Source organism: Apodemus sylvaticus, chromosome 15 (assembly GCF_947179515.1).
Source record: "Apodemus sylvaticus chromosome 15, mApoSyl1.1, whole genome shotgun sequence".
NCBI lineage: Eukaryota > Metazoa > Chordata > Mammalia > Rodentia > Muridae > Apodemus > Apodemus sylvaticus.
Window position 1 is genome coordinate 7,899,668 of NC_067486.1, and position 15,712 is coordinate 7,915,379.

General features: G+C 45.6%; 1 long non-coding RNA gene across 2 annotated transcripts in view; it reads right to left on the minus strand.

Annotated features, from left to right (window-relative positions):
• LOC127666155 (uncharacterized) overlaps positions 1-15,131 on the minus strand; it is a 31,040-nt gene extending 15,909 nt beyond the window's left edge. For both annotated transcript variants that reach the window (XR_007973552.1, XR_007973551.1), the window contains exons 1-2: positions 15,005-15,131; positions 12,995-13,130 (exon numbers count right to left, since the gene is read on the minus strand). This is a non-coding gene — a long non-coding RNA (uncharacterized LOC127666155). The remainder of the gene's footprint in view (positions 1-12,994; positions 13,131-15,004) is intronic.
• Positions 15,132-15,712: the final 581 nt, after the last annotated feature.

The following is a 15,712-nucleotide window of genomic DNA, read 5'->3' on the forward strand; positions in this document are numbered from 1 at the left end:
AAATGTTACTGCAATGGCAAAGAAAAGCAACAAGCAACATGGAGACGAAAGGATTTTAAAAAAGGAAGGTTGCCGGGCGGTGGTGGCACACGCCTTCAATCCCAGCACTTGGGAGGCAGAGGCAGGCAGATTTCTGAGTTCGAGGCCAGCCTGGTCTACAGAGTGAGTGAGTTCCAGGACAGCCAGGGCTACACAGAGAAACCCTGGGGGGCAGGGAGGGGGAGGAGGAAGGTTGACTGGAAAGATGGAGAACCACTTCATAAACTACACAAACTTTGAAAAAACTCAGTTTTTCACCGACGGTACAGATTTATTGTGCTTCCCAGGCTTTTCCAACTATACTCCATCCCCTCTCTGTCCTCTGTTTTGGTTGCAAGTGTATGTGTGTGAGACAGACAAAGACAGACAGACTCACTATGTACTCCTTGATGGCCTGGAACTTACTATGTAGGGTAAGTAATAGGCTTTCAACTCATAGAGATCTGCTCGCCTCTGTTTCCTAAGTACTGGATTAAAGGTGTGTGCCCCCAAGAACCAGGAATTGTATTCACACTGATGGTTCCTCCTAATAGTCAACCCTTGCCCATAAAGAAGTCGACATCTTTTCAAGGAACACAGTACTAGCAACAAAGAAACCCTTCCTTTTAAAATTGTTCCCCAGAGAAAGGCTGACAGGAAATCAGTCTAGTATTAAGCACACCCCAGTGCTTAGTTCAAACTGGAAGGGCTAAGGGACTTGGGAGAAAGAAACTTCTAGTTCTCAGAGAATGAGTTCACCATTCAGCACCTGCTCCATTCAGTTGACCCCCTTTTTTTTTTGGATTTGTTTTTTTGTTTTTTTCGAGACAGGGTTTCTCTGTATAGCCCTGTCTGTCCTGGAACTCACTCTGTAGACCAGGCTGGCCTCGAACTCAGAAATCCGCCTGCCTCTGCCTCCCAGAGTGCTGGGATTACAGGCGTGCGCCACCACCGCCCGGCTAGTTGACCCCTTTTAAAGCATATTTAACGGTCCTGATACTGTTCAGCCTATCTTGGGAAGGACTAAAGTCTGAAGTGCACATGAAGTACAGAGAAGGCGTGGATGCTCATGATGAAGAGGAAAGGCCCTGCTGAGAGGAGAGGACCAGAGGGGAGAAGCCACACACTGCCTGCTCTCCCACAGCTGACACAGGCGGAATATTAACCTCTGCCCTCTTCCAACCGCGTCGACCTGAGTTGGCTGCCTTAGCTCTAGGGCATGTTTTCTCACGCATTATCTATGGATGAGGATAGTTCCCGCTGCGTACTGCTGTTGTGAGGACTAAAATGGTAATGTGGTGTAAAGCACTTTGTGTATGCTTTGAACAACACAGCATGGGTGTAGGGGAAATGTGAACATGTAAGGGGTATGGAGGGTTTGCAGAATGTAAAGGGCCTTTAACTTTGACACAGAGGTAGGTGTTCTGGGGAAAGGCGAGTCTCAAGTCTCATAAAAGGTGGTTTATTTGCTCATTTTTCTTTTTTTAAGATTTATTTCTTTATTTTATGTATATCAGTACAGTGTAGCTGCACTGATAGTTATGAGACATCATGTGGTTGCTGGGAATTTGAATTCAGAATCTCTGCTCGCTCTGGTAAGTCCCGATTGCTCTGGCTTCAGCCTAAAGATTTATTTATTATTATATCTAAGTACACTGTAGATGTCTTCAGATGCCCCAGAAGAGGGCATCAGATCTCCTTACAGATGTTTGTGAACCAACATGTGTTTTCTGGGATTTGAACTCAGGATCCTCAGAAGAGCGGTTAACCCTTAGTTAACCGCAAGCCATCTCTCTAGCCCCCTGTTCGTTTTTCTATTGCTAAATATATCATTCAAAATAAATAATATGTATGCAGACACACATAGTTCTATTCTTTTTTTTTTTTATTTTTGTTTTGTTTTGTTTTTTGAATATGGTTTTTTCAAGACAGGGTTTCTCTGTATAGCCCTGGCTGTCCTGGAACTCACTCTGTAGACCAGGCTGGCCTTGAACTCAGAAATCTGCCTGTCTCTGCCTCCCAGAGTTCTGGATTACAGGCATGCGCCACCACTGCCCAGCATGGCAGCATATTTGTAATCCTGTCACTGGAAAGGTGGAGATAGGTGTGTGTGTGTGTGTGTGTGTGTGTGTGTGTGTGTGGTGGATAGCATCTGAGAAAAAACACTCAGGATTGACCTCTGGACTCCACACAAGCACATATGAACACCACACACACACACACACACACACACTACGACAACAGCAGCCACCACCACCACCACCACCACAATACCCAAGAGTTATCTCTTATAATTCTAGAGAGTAGAAGTCCTGGTTCAGGGTGGTGGTACTCAGTTCTAATGACAGCCTAAAGTCCAGGCGGCGGACAGCTGACTTCTAAGAATATCTGCACATGTGGAAGAGGATTGAGTGTCCCTGGGGCCCTTTTATAGGGACATGTGTCTCACTCCCGACAGCTTCTCTTTCATGCCCTCCTCACCTCCTAATGCCATCTGAGGAAGGGGGTCAGTTTCAACATTTGAACTTAGGAGGAGGAGCGCCCATTCATTCCCCAGTGCCCTGTCATCCGGGAGCATGAGGAGAGCCTGACTAATGGGAGTGCAGCAGCTGTGCACACCCACCTCAGAGCCCGAGAGCTTCCCTAGATGAATACATATATGGAGATATGGAGCACATTGCATGGTGGGATAGAATTCCATATAGCAATTGCAACTGCAGAGTCACAAATAAGGACATTGTGGCCAAGTATACACACACACACACACACACACACACACACTTATCTTCATGTCTTCAGGAAGCAAGAAACCTCCAGAGAAAAAAGTCTTGAAGGGTGAAGTCTTGGAGGCTGAATCCTCTGCCCTTCTCGGGAACACAGGGCATGATCAACCTAATGTTTACCAGCAGAAAAGGAAAAGAACCAACATAGATTATTAGAGTAATGGCAAACGATACAGCCTCGTATGTGTGGCTGTGGCTGTCCAGTCACCTCAGCTCAAAGGGAAATTCCCTCAGTTCAGCTTAAGTAAAGGCAGGGGTGATTGTTCCCTTCGCCCCTCCCACTTCATGTAAAAACACACACACACACACACACACATACACGAAAACTCTTTCACATGGTCGTCCAGTGCTGTGATATATCACCGGCCATTTCTTCCTTCCCTCCATGGAGAGATTCTTCCCTCTCCATACTCCCCTCTCTCATGCCCCTTAGAGACTGGGGGTCCAGGTTTGGGGTGCCACATTATTCTGGCCTCAGCTGAGAAGAAGGAAAACACAGAAGAGCAGCTTTGTCTCTGCTCTGAGGGATCAGCCTGACCTGAGTCATTCACTGAATACCCCTTGGGGAGGAGCACTGCTGGTCCACTAGTGCTGCTGCAGTCTGGACCCTGAACGTCACAAAAAGTCCCAAAATGACACCACTGAGTGGTGTTTAGATATGTAGGACGAGGGTCCTGATGGGGAGTCCTTAAGTCTTTGGGAACATGCCCTCAAAGGGGATTATGGAATTACAGCCCCTTCTTATTCCTCTTTTGTTTATTTCACAATGAGATAGGTGGATTTGTTCCAGTCCATGCTAGCACTATTATATGACACCTTGTCACAGGCCCAAAGCAACAGGGCTAGCCAGTCATGAACCAGAAACTCCTCTAGAACTAGGAGCCAAAGTAAACTTCACTCTTAGTAAGCTAATTATGTCGTGTGCTTTATCACCGTGGTGAAAATCTGACTTACATGTCCCTACCAGCAGGAGATAGGTCCAATGTACAAACATATGCTTCTGCATATGCTTGAAACCGTAGTCAGTACCAACTACTTGGGATAGTGCATTTCTTTTCCCATGCACCTATACCTCAACAAAATTTAAGGTCTAGGTACAATAACAAAAACCCAAAAAACACTCATAACAAAATAGAACAATGATAATGGCATACTATGATAAATAATAATATTGCCAGGGCCACTATTCTTTTTTTTTTAAGATTTATTTATTATTATATGTAAGTACACTGTAGCTGTACTTCAGACATTCCAGAAGAGGGTGTCAGATCTCATTATGGATGGTTGTGAGCCACCCTGTGATTGCTGGGATTTGAACTCAGGACCTTCGGAAGAGCAGTCAGTGCTCTTAACCCTCTTAACTGCTGAGCCATCTCTCTCCAGCCCCAGGGCCACTATTCTTGCACATGGAGGCCATTACTAAGTAAAACAGGAGTTACTTAGATGAGGCACTGGGATTCCTGGATGGTTGCTATGGTAACTGAGATGGCTGCTTACTGATGAGTTGGTAATGTATACAGCATGGATACACTAGACAAAGGGATGCTTCTCATCCTCAGCAAGACACAGTGGAACAGAGCAAACATGTTAAGCATACACTCCACCAATGGGTAACATCCCCAGCCTTTTGCAGTCATTTGTGAGGGAATCTTCAAGAAAGAGTTCTACTGGATCACTCTGTACACTCGCAGGTCTGAGGAGGACGTGGGTGAAGTGGCTCAGCCAAGGTCACATGGCTACTGAGCGCCAGGGCAGAACTCTACCTCAGAGCTCACAGCAATCAACCAAGGTCTCTCTCAACCGGCTCACATTGAGCAAAGATTCCCACAAAGCTATACAACAGGGAGCTAGCGAGATGGCTCAGTGGTTAAGAGCATTGACTGCCCTTCCAGAGGTCCTGAGTTCAATTCCCACAACCATCTGTAACAGGATCCAATCCCTCTTCTGGTGTGTGTCTGAAAACAGCTATAGGATACTCACAAACATGGAGCAAACAAATAAGGTTGTTTTCTTTTAAATAAAAAGCTAGAGAATAGTAAGTTTATGAAATGCTATCTGATTCAGATTATGAAACTGATTTGAGGAACAGAAACTTGGTCAAAGTTGGTGCACGGAAGCCAAAGAGAAAGTTGAGTGCTTGAAGTAGGAAGGTCTGTCGTGTGACTGAGAGCATGAAGGTTTCAGCAGTTGCTTGTCAAAAGTCTTCTACTCAGACCTGGCAGCTCTCAATTCTAACACAAGCTTCTGTAGCCAACAGTGAGACAGCGGATATTGGAAGAGAGTAGTCATTTGCAAGACCAGTCATTCCTCTGTAGCAGCTTTACAAAAGTCCTGTGATGAGCCTAGAATCTGCTTTGCTCGTATCTCCACTCTTTCCGTGAGGAGAGTGAGGAAGGGAGAAAAAAAAATGTCTTCCCAAAAGCATGCAGATAAGGGCTGGGTTATGGCTCAACTGGTGGGGGTCTGCCTAGCATGCACATGGTTCAGGGTTGAAGGTCCAGCACTGGATAAAGCCAGATGTAGTACTGCCAGCCTGTATCACAAAACTAAGAGGTATAGACAGAAGGGTCAGAAACTCAGAATCACTCATGACTGTATAGTAAGTTTGAGGCCATCCTGGAATAATACCATAGCTGCTCCTATTATCCTCATCTCCCATATTTTCATTCATCACACAACACAGGACTTAAAGATACAGTCCAGGAGCTGGAGAGATGGCTCAGTGGTTAAGAGCACTGATTGGCGGTGGTGGCATACTCCTTTAATCCCAGCACTTGGGAGGCAGAGGCAGGCAGATTTCTGAGTTCAAGGCCAGCCTGGTCTACAGAGTGAGTTCCAGGACAGCCAGGGCTATACAGAGAAACCCTGTCTCGAAACCTCCCCCCCCCCCCCAAAAAAAAGCACTGATTGCTCATCCAAAGGTCCTGAGTTCAATTCCCAGCAACCATATGGTGGCTCACAACCATTTGTAATGGAGTCCAGTGCCCTCTTCTGGTGTGTCTGAAGACAGTGACAGTGTACTCATATAAATAAAATAAACCAAAAAGAAAAAAAAAAAGATACAGTCCAGTTAACAGGCTCGGTTTCCAATTAAGAAAGCTCTTGGCTGGGGATTACAATCTGTGTATGGTTTGTCCTCTAATGGTAAATGTGTTAGATCGCAGTATGGCAATTTGAGAGAATGGTTAGGTATCTTAGTCAGGGTTTCTATTCCTGCACAAACATCATGACCAAAAAGCAAGTTGGGGAGGAAAGGGTTTATTCAGCTTACACTTCCACATTGCTGTTCATCACCAAAGGAAGTCAGGACTGGAACTCAGGCAGGTCAGGAAGCAGGAGCTGATGCAGAGGCCATGGAAGGATGTTCCTTACTGGCTTGCTTCCCCTGGCTTGCTCAGCCTGCTCTTTTATAGAACCCAAGACTATCAGCCCAGGGATGGGCACCACCCACCATGGGCCCTCGCCCCTTGATCACTAATTGAGAAAATGCCCCACAGCTGGATCTCATGGAGGCATTTCCCCAACTGAAGCTCCTTTCTCTGTGATAACTCCAGCCTGTGTCAAGTAGACACACAAAATCAGCCAGTACACACAAAATCAGAAGGGTCTTTAAAAGGTGGAGCCAAACAGAAGATACTCAGGCCACAGAAAACAAAACTTCCTGGGTGTTTTTAAACATTCTACTAAATGCATCTGGGGATCGAAGGAAATAAAAACCAAGAATATGCTACTTGAAGCGGAGTCACAATCAGAGAGAATGATACTGGTGGTGGATGTGAAGTTATATCTATCCTCCCACCCACACATACATGCTACATTTATGATTAGAGTCACATACATAAAGAGACAAAGATGCAGCACTCCATGTTCACCAGTGTATTAAAGTTCAATGGGCCCTTCAGGGGATATAAGCAGGTTTTCATATTAAAAATCTACATAGGGCTGAGAAGATGGCTCAGAGAGAGGTACTGTGGCATCGAGCCTAAGGACACGAGTTCAGGAGGATGCTGGGACTTGATAATCCAGCAGAGCGCTCAAGGTCCAGTGCAAGACCTTTTCTCAAGGGAGTAATGAGACAGAGGTATTAACCTAAAGACAAAAGTATCTTTGAGGGGCTGGAGAGACGATGGCTCAGTGGTTAAGAGCATTGACTGCTCTTCCAAAGGTCCTGAGTTAAAATACTGGCAACCACATGGTGGCTCACAACCATTCATAATGACATCTAATGCCCTCTTCTGGTGTGTCTGAAGACACCTACAGTGTACTTGCTTGTAATAAATAGTAAGTAAGTAAATAAATAAATATTTAAAAGAAAACAAGACAACAAAAGTATCTTAGAAAATATGTATAATGTTTCCAGTTCGGAACTTATAAGTAATGCCCATTGTGAATTAGTAACATATAAAATGGCAATGCTCTAATTTTGTGTCACAAACTAGTAAGTATGGTTCTGGCTCACAGTGGAATGGGTGATGGCAGTTCACTTACAATTGCACTGCTGGAGTGGTCTTGTTTGCAGTCCTTTTCTTTGATGACCACCGTAGCACTGTGAGCAAAAGCAACTCAGGGAGAAAAGGGTTTATTTCAGCTTATGACTCTTAAGGCCACTCTTCATCCATGAGGGGAGGCAGGACAGCAATGCAGGGTAGGAATGTGGAGGAAAAGAACTGAGGCCTTGGAGGGGTGCAGCTTACTGGCTTGCTCCCTGTGGCCTGCTCAGCCTGCATTCTTACGCAACGCAACTTGGGGCCACCTTCCCAGGAGTTGTACCCCCAACAGTGGGTTGGGGTTTCCCCCATCAATCATTACTTCATAAAATGGACCTTGCATACAGGCTAATCTGATGGAGGTATTTTCTCAGTGGAGATTTCTATTAAGTTTCAAACCCTTGGCAAGTGGCTGAGGTGCCTTTTAACATATTGAAACAGGCCTGGGCTCCAGGTTCTCCCAGCATCCCTCAGTCCCTATCTGACACAGGGTATGGCTGACATAAGCTCCCTTCTACCCTGAACTCTCCAGCCCAGGGGTTAGGCTGCTCTTCCCCCAGAGGCTCTTCCCTATATAAGTCAGACATTTTGGTTACCTGCCCTCTGTGGTTTTTGGGATGGGGGAGTGCGCGTGCGCGTGTGCATGTGCATGCGTGTGTGCATGTGCATGCGTGTGTGCGTGTGGCCCCCTGGCTGCTCCACTTCGTTCTCCTATCTCCCTTCCTCTCATGATCTCCCCACAAGTTTCAGGGTCATGACCACTCTGGACTTTCCCAGATGTGTCTGCCTTTGGCTAAGCTCTCCCACACACGTATAACAGTATAACAAGCTTTCACAATACCTAGGTCCACAATACCTAGGAACAGGCAAGTCCTTTCCTTTCCTTTCTATCTCTCTTTCTTTTTTCATTCAGTTCCCTCTTCCTAAATGACTCTAGCTTGTGTGGAGCTGACAGAAAAACAAAACAAGAACCTGACACTCATCAAATGAATGAGGTAATAATTGTGTAAATTGGTTGAATCAATATAAAATAATTAGTGAAATTGGCACAAGTGTTCATTTACATCCTATTACTACTTTTGTTTCAGGATCAGTAATACAAGTCATTCTAGTGGGGGCGGGGGCTGTTTCCTTAGCGATAGATCTGAGCATTTCCTTTACAGTTTAATGATAAAGAGTTCAAGCACTTTCACTAAGGCGGGAAGCAGCAGAGAGGGCCTGCGATTCGGGGAACAGCTCATTAATGAAACGATTGCTAGAGAACAGTTTTCTAGGAAAACTTTTCTAGATTCAAGAGAAAAGAAGCCTTGGGAGTTAGACTTCCAGTGGGGGAGGGGAAGCTCTGAATGATTCTGATAAATGGCTGTGGGAAATGTCAGGCATTAAATCCTCCTCGGGCTGCGATGGAGATACTGTCACTTGGCAAAAGAAGTCAATGAAAATGTCACAGGTAGTAAGAACAGAAGCCGTCTATCTGAAGAGGTAGCACACACTTTAAAGCTTTATGAGCAGATGTCATGGCATTATAAAATGATAGGCGTTTCATCTAGGGGGAGACAGACTCTTACAGTGGCAAGAATTATGGAAGAATCCTTAGATAATGTTAAGATGTGTTAAAGACAAATTACCTAAAATGATCTGTCTGGACGCAGGCCCTAAGGAAAGCAATTCACTACCAGGAGATATGATGTAATAGAGGCAGCCAGAGGCTAATAGAACATCCTCACCCATAGCATGCTGGATCACGGAAGAAGCACGGAGATGCAGCCACACACCAAATATTTACTCATTCTGTTCAGAAGCCAGCCCTCGTCTCGGGCCCCGAACTATTTCCCCAGGGGGGAAAATGATAGATTTTTTTTTTTAGCAGATCCATCTGATTCTTCCCCTTGACTTTTTTTTTATAACTACATATTTAGAAAACAAAACGTCCCCCATTAAGTGGTCGTCTTCAGGAATGTAACCGCGTAAAAGCGGCCCAGTAGAAGCCTGGGTCGAACTTGGAAATATCCCTAAGCCTGAGGAGAGCCCAGCACAAGACCTGGGTCCTTTGTCACCCAGGGGGATGGGGGGGGGGAGGCACTCTTCTTATGCAAAGGGGAGCCTAAGCCTCGTTGGAGGAGGGAAATAAACCGCCTCAGATACCAAAGCCAGGCGGGTCCGCAGTTCCTCAGAAGGCACGGCTGGGCAACCGCAACCTGTAACTTGTAATGATGTATTTGTGAGAACTGGGGCTTATCAGTGGTGTGGTTAAGCTGGTGGGCAGTTCTGTTGGAATCATTTCAGCTTTAGCTTTCCAGTAGAAATGAGAAAGAAAGAATGTATCGTGTTTGAATTTTAAAAGTTTACTAGTTGGAGAAAGTGGCAAAGTATTTTCTCCTCTAGGTTCCATAGCCTCACTGGCCACAGTGGGTATTTGGCTAAACATTGTTGACGTCTCATCTAGGCCACGCCCCACAGTTACCTGGCAATAGCCAGACGTGCCTGATTCTCTATAAAAGGAGCTGCTTGCCCCCCCTACTCTTGCCGGTTCCTTCCGCATTTCCTTTCCCCCCCCTCTCTACGTGTTAATGGCTTCTCAATCTCTCTCTCTCTCTCTCTCTCTCTCTCTCTCTCTCTCTCTCTCTCTCTCTCTCTGCCTTTCTCTGTCTCTACTACCCTCTTAACTCCCCTCCCTATGCCCTAAATTATACTATGCGGGAAGGGATGCCTCAGCATGGGCCCGCAGAGACACCCCCTTCCTTCCCCGACACCATACCGCGCCTCCACCAAACATATTCCCAGCTTTTTCTTTTTTTATAAAACGCAACAGGTATAGTACCAGGCATGAATTCCTATCTATGTCTAAGTCCCCGTCACTGAATCATTTTTCCAATTAGCACTTTGAAAAATCGTGCTGGATCTGACCTGGAACCCTGAGGTTGCCCAAACAAGACTTGAATAATATCAATACCAGTTGGCATCCCAGTGTGGACGAGAGAAATCTTTCAGGATCCTACTCCCACACAGTCAATGACTGATGAGAGAGACAAAGTCAGTGCAACGCAGAAATGGGCCCCCTAATTGATTTTTTTCAAGTGGTCAGCCCTTAAAACCTGCAGACAACACTTGTTTGCTTTCCTATAATACCCAGGGCCAGCAACCAGCGGAAAGGTGGCACTACCCACAGTGCCCTGGCTCTTCTCCGTCAGTCAGCAAAGCACCACAGGCCTGCTCACTGGTGGGAACATTTCCTCAACTGAGATTTCCACTTCCAAAATATGTCAGGTTGGCATAGAGACTAACACACATACGTAACAATAATAATTAGAGAAAATGAGGTTGTGAGTTTGAGAGGGGGCCGGGGGAGGCTGAAGGGAGAAGAGGGAAGGACAAATGGTGTGAATTCAGTACAAATATGAAACTTAAAAATAAAATAGAAGGTATGCCACTTCCTTCCTGCTGAAGGCCTTAGGGTCCAGGCAGGTAGCTCAGAAATGTATCTTGCATGTTGCTATTTGTTCAGAGGGCTAAGTAACAAAGTATTTCAGCCTTGTGAGCGAGGTATGCATTGTCTGCTCTATCAGCAACTGTGTATCACTGAAGTGTATATAAACGAGGGAATCCAAGTTCCCATGAAAGTTTATGTATAAAAGCAGTCAGTGGGCTACATTTAAGCATAGTTTCATTGGCCCTCATGAAATGAAACCTTACACTCTGACATAAATCATGCTTTCCCACGCATAATAAACAGACAAGCAAGGTCAAGATGCTGCAAACATTAGAGAGGAAATGCTTGAGAGAGAATTATCTTTGATGGTGGTAATAATAGCAGGGCTGAGATACAGTTTTCTCCCTCCCACCCCTCCGCCCACTCTGGACCTGCTCGCTCCGAGCCTATTTATTTATTTACTTATTTGGTGTTTTTTTTTTTTTTTTTTTTTTTTGGTTTTTTGAGACAGGGTTTCTCTGTGTAGTTCTGGCTGTCCTGGAACTCACTCTGTAGACCAGGCTGGCCTAGAACTCAGAAATCCATCTGCCTCTGCCTCCCAAGTGCTGGGATTAAAGGCGTGTGCCACCACCGCCCGCCCGGCTAACGGCTGGATTCTAAGACAAATAGTTATAAATACTAGTTCATGTATTTCTGGAAAAAAAAGAAAGAAAGAAAGAAAGAAAGAGAGAGAGAGGAAAAGAGAGAGAAAGAGAAAAAAAGGCTCCAGGAAAGAAAGAAACGTGGTAGGAAGAAGGGCCATTCTGCCATCAACGAGAAGAAGACCTGAGAATGCATCACCACTGTCCATAAGTGCTCCCGTGGGTCCATAAGTGCTCCCATGGACTGGGCTTAAGGATCCCTGCCCACTCCCTGTTGTGGGATATTTGATCACACTGTAAAAACCCAGTTTATGTTCCAGTGTGACTCTGCCCTTAGCACACACCTTTAATCCCTCTGGCTGGAATACAGGCAATCCCTTAGTGCACACCTTTAATCCCAATGAAGATGCAATGAGTTTGGAGAAGGAAGCAGCCATGTTTGAAAGTGATGCCTTAAACCGGGCTTGGTGGCGCAGGCCTGTAATCCCAGCACTTGGGAGGCAGGGGCAAGCAGATTTCTGAGTTCAAGGCCAGTCTGGTCTACAGAGTGAGTTCCAGGACAGTCAGGGCTATACAGAGAAATCCTGTCTCAAGGAGGGGGGGTGGGGAGACAAAGAGTGGCCGGCAAAGTAATGACTCAGAGAAAGATTTGACAGAAAATTAGGATATGCCCAACTCTCAGGAGGAGAGAGAGAAAGAGAAGCTACTTAAGGGAGCAGTGTAGAGAGAGGAGAGGCAATTTTACTGGGACAGTTATAGGGAGACAGGTTGCAGAGAGAAAACAAGCTAGACACAGGGGAAGACAGAATGAGTCAGAGAATAAGGAGTCTGAAGATCAGAACAGATGGCCAGCGTTTGTGTGAGGCCAAGCAGAGCAATCCAGGAGAGGCTGAGAGAAATGCAAGATTGAATCAGTCAGCCCGGAGAGTTGAACCAGCCAGCCAGAGTGCAGAAAGACCTAGGAACGGAAGAGTTTATTCAGCAGTCTGTCTCAGGGGCTGAAACACTCTAGGCCTAGATTAGATTGAGCAGAGGCTACAAGCTTCCAGGACTAGGCCTAGGTTAGCAACAATTACCTCTGGCAAATAAAAGGTACATTACATTTTCCATTCATAAAAAAATTGGACTTTTTAAAAAAGATTTATTTATTTTATGTATATGAGTACAGCTGTCTTTAGATACCCCAGAAGAAAGCATCGGATCTTTTTGTAGATGGTTGTGAGCCGCCACCATGTGGTTGCCAGGAATTGAGCTCAGGACCTCTGGAAGAGCAGTGAGTGTTCTTAACCACTGAGCCATCTCTCCAGCCACTGAACTTTCTACCAAGGAGATAGGGGCCCCTAGTATGTGCTGATACCAGGTTCAGCAAAGCCACGTGGGCCAAAGGAAGAAGAAACAGTCCATATCATCTTTGGGTACCTTTGTCAAGAAAAGGTACTGAGGATAAAGAATTGGCAAACAAGGCTTGTTCTATGATAGCCTATGTCCCTGTTATCACTTGTGAAAGCCTACAGACAGCTGATGTGGATGAGAGCTAGCTGCTCAGTGTCAAAGTCATAAAACCTGTAACAACACAAATGCAATCCCCATTGTACAGAAAAGAAAAGGAAGGCACAGAGAGGCCGAGAAGGTTACCTAGAGTCTGAGTTCTTGGTTACCTAAGTCAGCTCAGCGTGCTCGCTGTGGTCCCAACACCCTTCCAGCTGGTTGTGGACTTGTCCATTGCAGACTGTGCATGTGAAGATGCCTTTGTCTTCACAGTCATTAGCATCTATTGAATAGAGGGAGAATACCAGTCACAAGGCAGTGGGCCTCAAAGAGAAATATTAGCTCATTTACTGTTTTTTGTTTGTTTGGTTTGCTTGTTTGTTTCAATTTGTTTGTTTCTTTGTTTCTGTTTGTTTGCTTGCCTGTTTTTAATTAAGAAAATCAGCACACAGGAAAAGAAGCATTTATAGTAGAATTGAAATCTGTTCATGATGAGTGGAGTCATCTCAGCCCTCTGGGATTGAGATGGCTACAGTTCAGAGCCAATGTGACCCTTCAAGTGACCCACGGTAAAGGCTGGGTCCCAAGAGAGAGACTACTAGGAAGTGGTGGGCCTTATAGGCAAGTGAGTCCTGGAAAGAAGCGAGGGAGGCTGACCTCTCTTCTGCTTCCTGGCTTTGTGTTGAGTGGCTTGGCTCTGCCACACACTCCCCACATGGTGGGCTGCCACAGCATGTCTGAAGCAATACAGGTAACAGGCTGAAATCTCCAGACCTGGGAGCCGACCCGACATAAACCTATCTCTATAAACGGATCTTTCATGCAAATGTGTGACGGTACCAGAAAGCTGAGTGATGTATTTATTAAAAGACCAAGAGGTACAAGAATATGTTCTCTGGGGGTGTGGTGAGATATGGGGGAAGGGGTGCCTCGGCATGGGCCCTCTGAGGCACCCTTTCCCCTGAGGGACCCGCCACAGGATGGTATAGTATAGAGTTTATTCAGGTCATGGGGAGGGGAATTAAGAGGGTAGTAGAAGCAGAGAAAGGGAGAGAGAGAGAGAGAGAGAGAGAGAGAGAGAGAGAGAGAGAGAGAGAGGGAGGAGAATAGAGGCTGCCCATGAGCATGTGGAGAGAGAAGGAGCTAGGAGCAAAAGAGAGAGGCAAGAGAGAGGAGGGGCCCCTTTTACAGTGGGCCAGGCCTACCTGGCTATTGCCAGGTAACTGTGGGGTGGAGCTTAGACAGAATGCTAACACCGAGCACCACATAGATGGATATAAAAGCTGTCTCTTCATTCCCCTGGCCTTTATGATTTTTCTTGGCAGGTGTGAATTAATTAGATAATAAAAATTGTTGGTTCAGCGGTTAAGATTGCTCTTCCAGAGGTCCTGAGCTCAATTCCTAGCTGCCACATGGCAGTTCACAACCATCTGTAATGGGATCTGATGCCCTCTTCCGGTGTGTCTGAAGACAGCTACAGTGTACTCATATACATAAAATAAATTAATCTTTTTAAAAAAAAAGATAATAAAAATTGTTGCATTAGAAGCTTAATATTGAGAAAAACAGATTCGTGTTACCTAAAGCTGTATTATAGGTCAATTAATTCCCCAGGGGCTCCCATGCCTCATAATAATGATGATGATGATAATAATAATAATAATAATAATACAGCAGCTCAATGGGAGAGAAAGGTGGAGAGGCCGCTTGTCTTTCACTTCTACAAGCATTTTCTGAATATTTGACAGTGCCTTGTTCATTTAAATGACATGAGATGAAGCATTAATATAATGCATTCAAAAAGTTAATGTTCCTCTTTTACACTAAAAAGATTTATGTTTCATTCTTTCATCAATTAATACTAATTTATTTTATATCGGTATTTATAATTGTCATGTTGTCGTCTAATCTGTATTCACGCCGCTTTCATTGTGTACAAGACAATAGTTACTGTAAAGGAACTCCAGTTTTGGAGAATATCATTAAGAGTTGGCGCCCCCAGCCTGCCCCACCTCCCCGACTCCTACACAGCCCAATGAACCTCCTTTCTCCCTCTCTCCAACCCCGCCGACCCAGAAAGCCTCCTAACAGAAAAGGTGCCAAAAAGCCAGATCCCGCATTCCTGACATTCCTGACACCTGTCCCAACCCCCCTCACCTGAAGTCACCAGCCACCTGGAGTCCTACCCCATAAGTCCAGCAAGTGGCAAACAAGTCATTTTCCTTTACCCACAGTCTACAAAAACAAACTTCTGCGCCATAGTCTGCCTGTGACTTGTTCTGGTTTCGTCCTCTGAGACTGAGGAACTCGCCCGGGCCCTGCCTTCTTAACTTTCAATTCGGCTGAATTGGCTATTTTTTCAGCGAGGGAAAAACTATAAATATTCATAGATGATTCTACACTGTTTTAATCAAGATATCCTCAATGACAAACCCAGAAAAATAAACAATTCAAGCGGGTGCGAGCGCCGGCTCTCATAATTGCAGATCTGCATGTAAATCGGGCTTCCGAGTTACCTTTATCCAGAGCATCGGCTCTGGTGTCCCTCGTGCGTTGTCCCCCCCCCCCCACACACACACATCCTGTGGCCCCTTCACCCTCACACTGGCGTCAAGACGCTGGCAAATACCACACACGGAGCCCGCTGCTGTTGCCTTTCAGGAGCTCTCTAGAATAGAAACAATGTTTCCCCGGGACCCACCGAATAGGTGATCTTGTTGCTCTTTAGACCAAAATGTAGCAGATGCCCATCCCTGAGCCAACCTCTGAGCAGAGGGGTAGCGTGAACTAAGGGATGTCGAGTTTTCTGAACAAGTCACTGGCAAAGAGGTTAGGGTTAGCATTCCTATTAGGCTCCGCCCAACA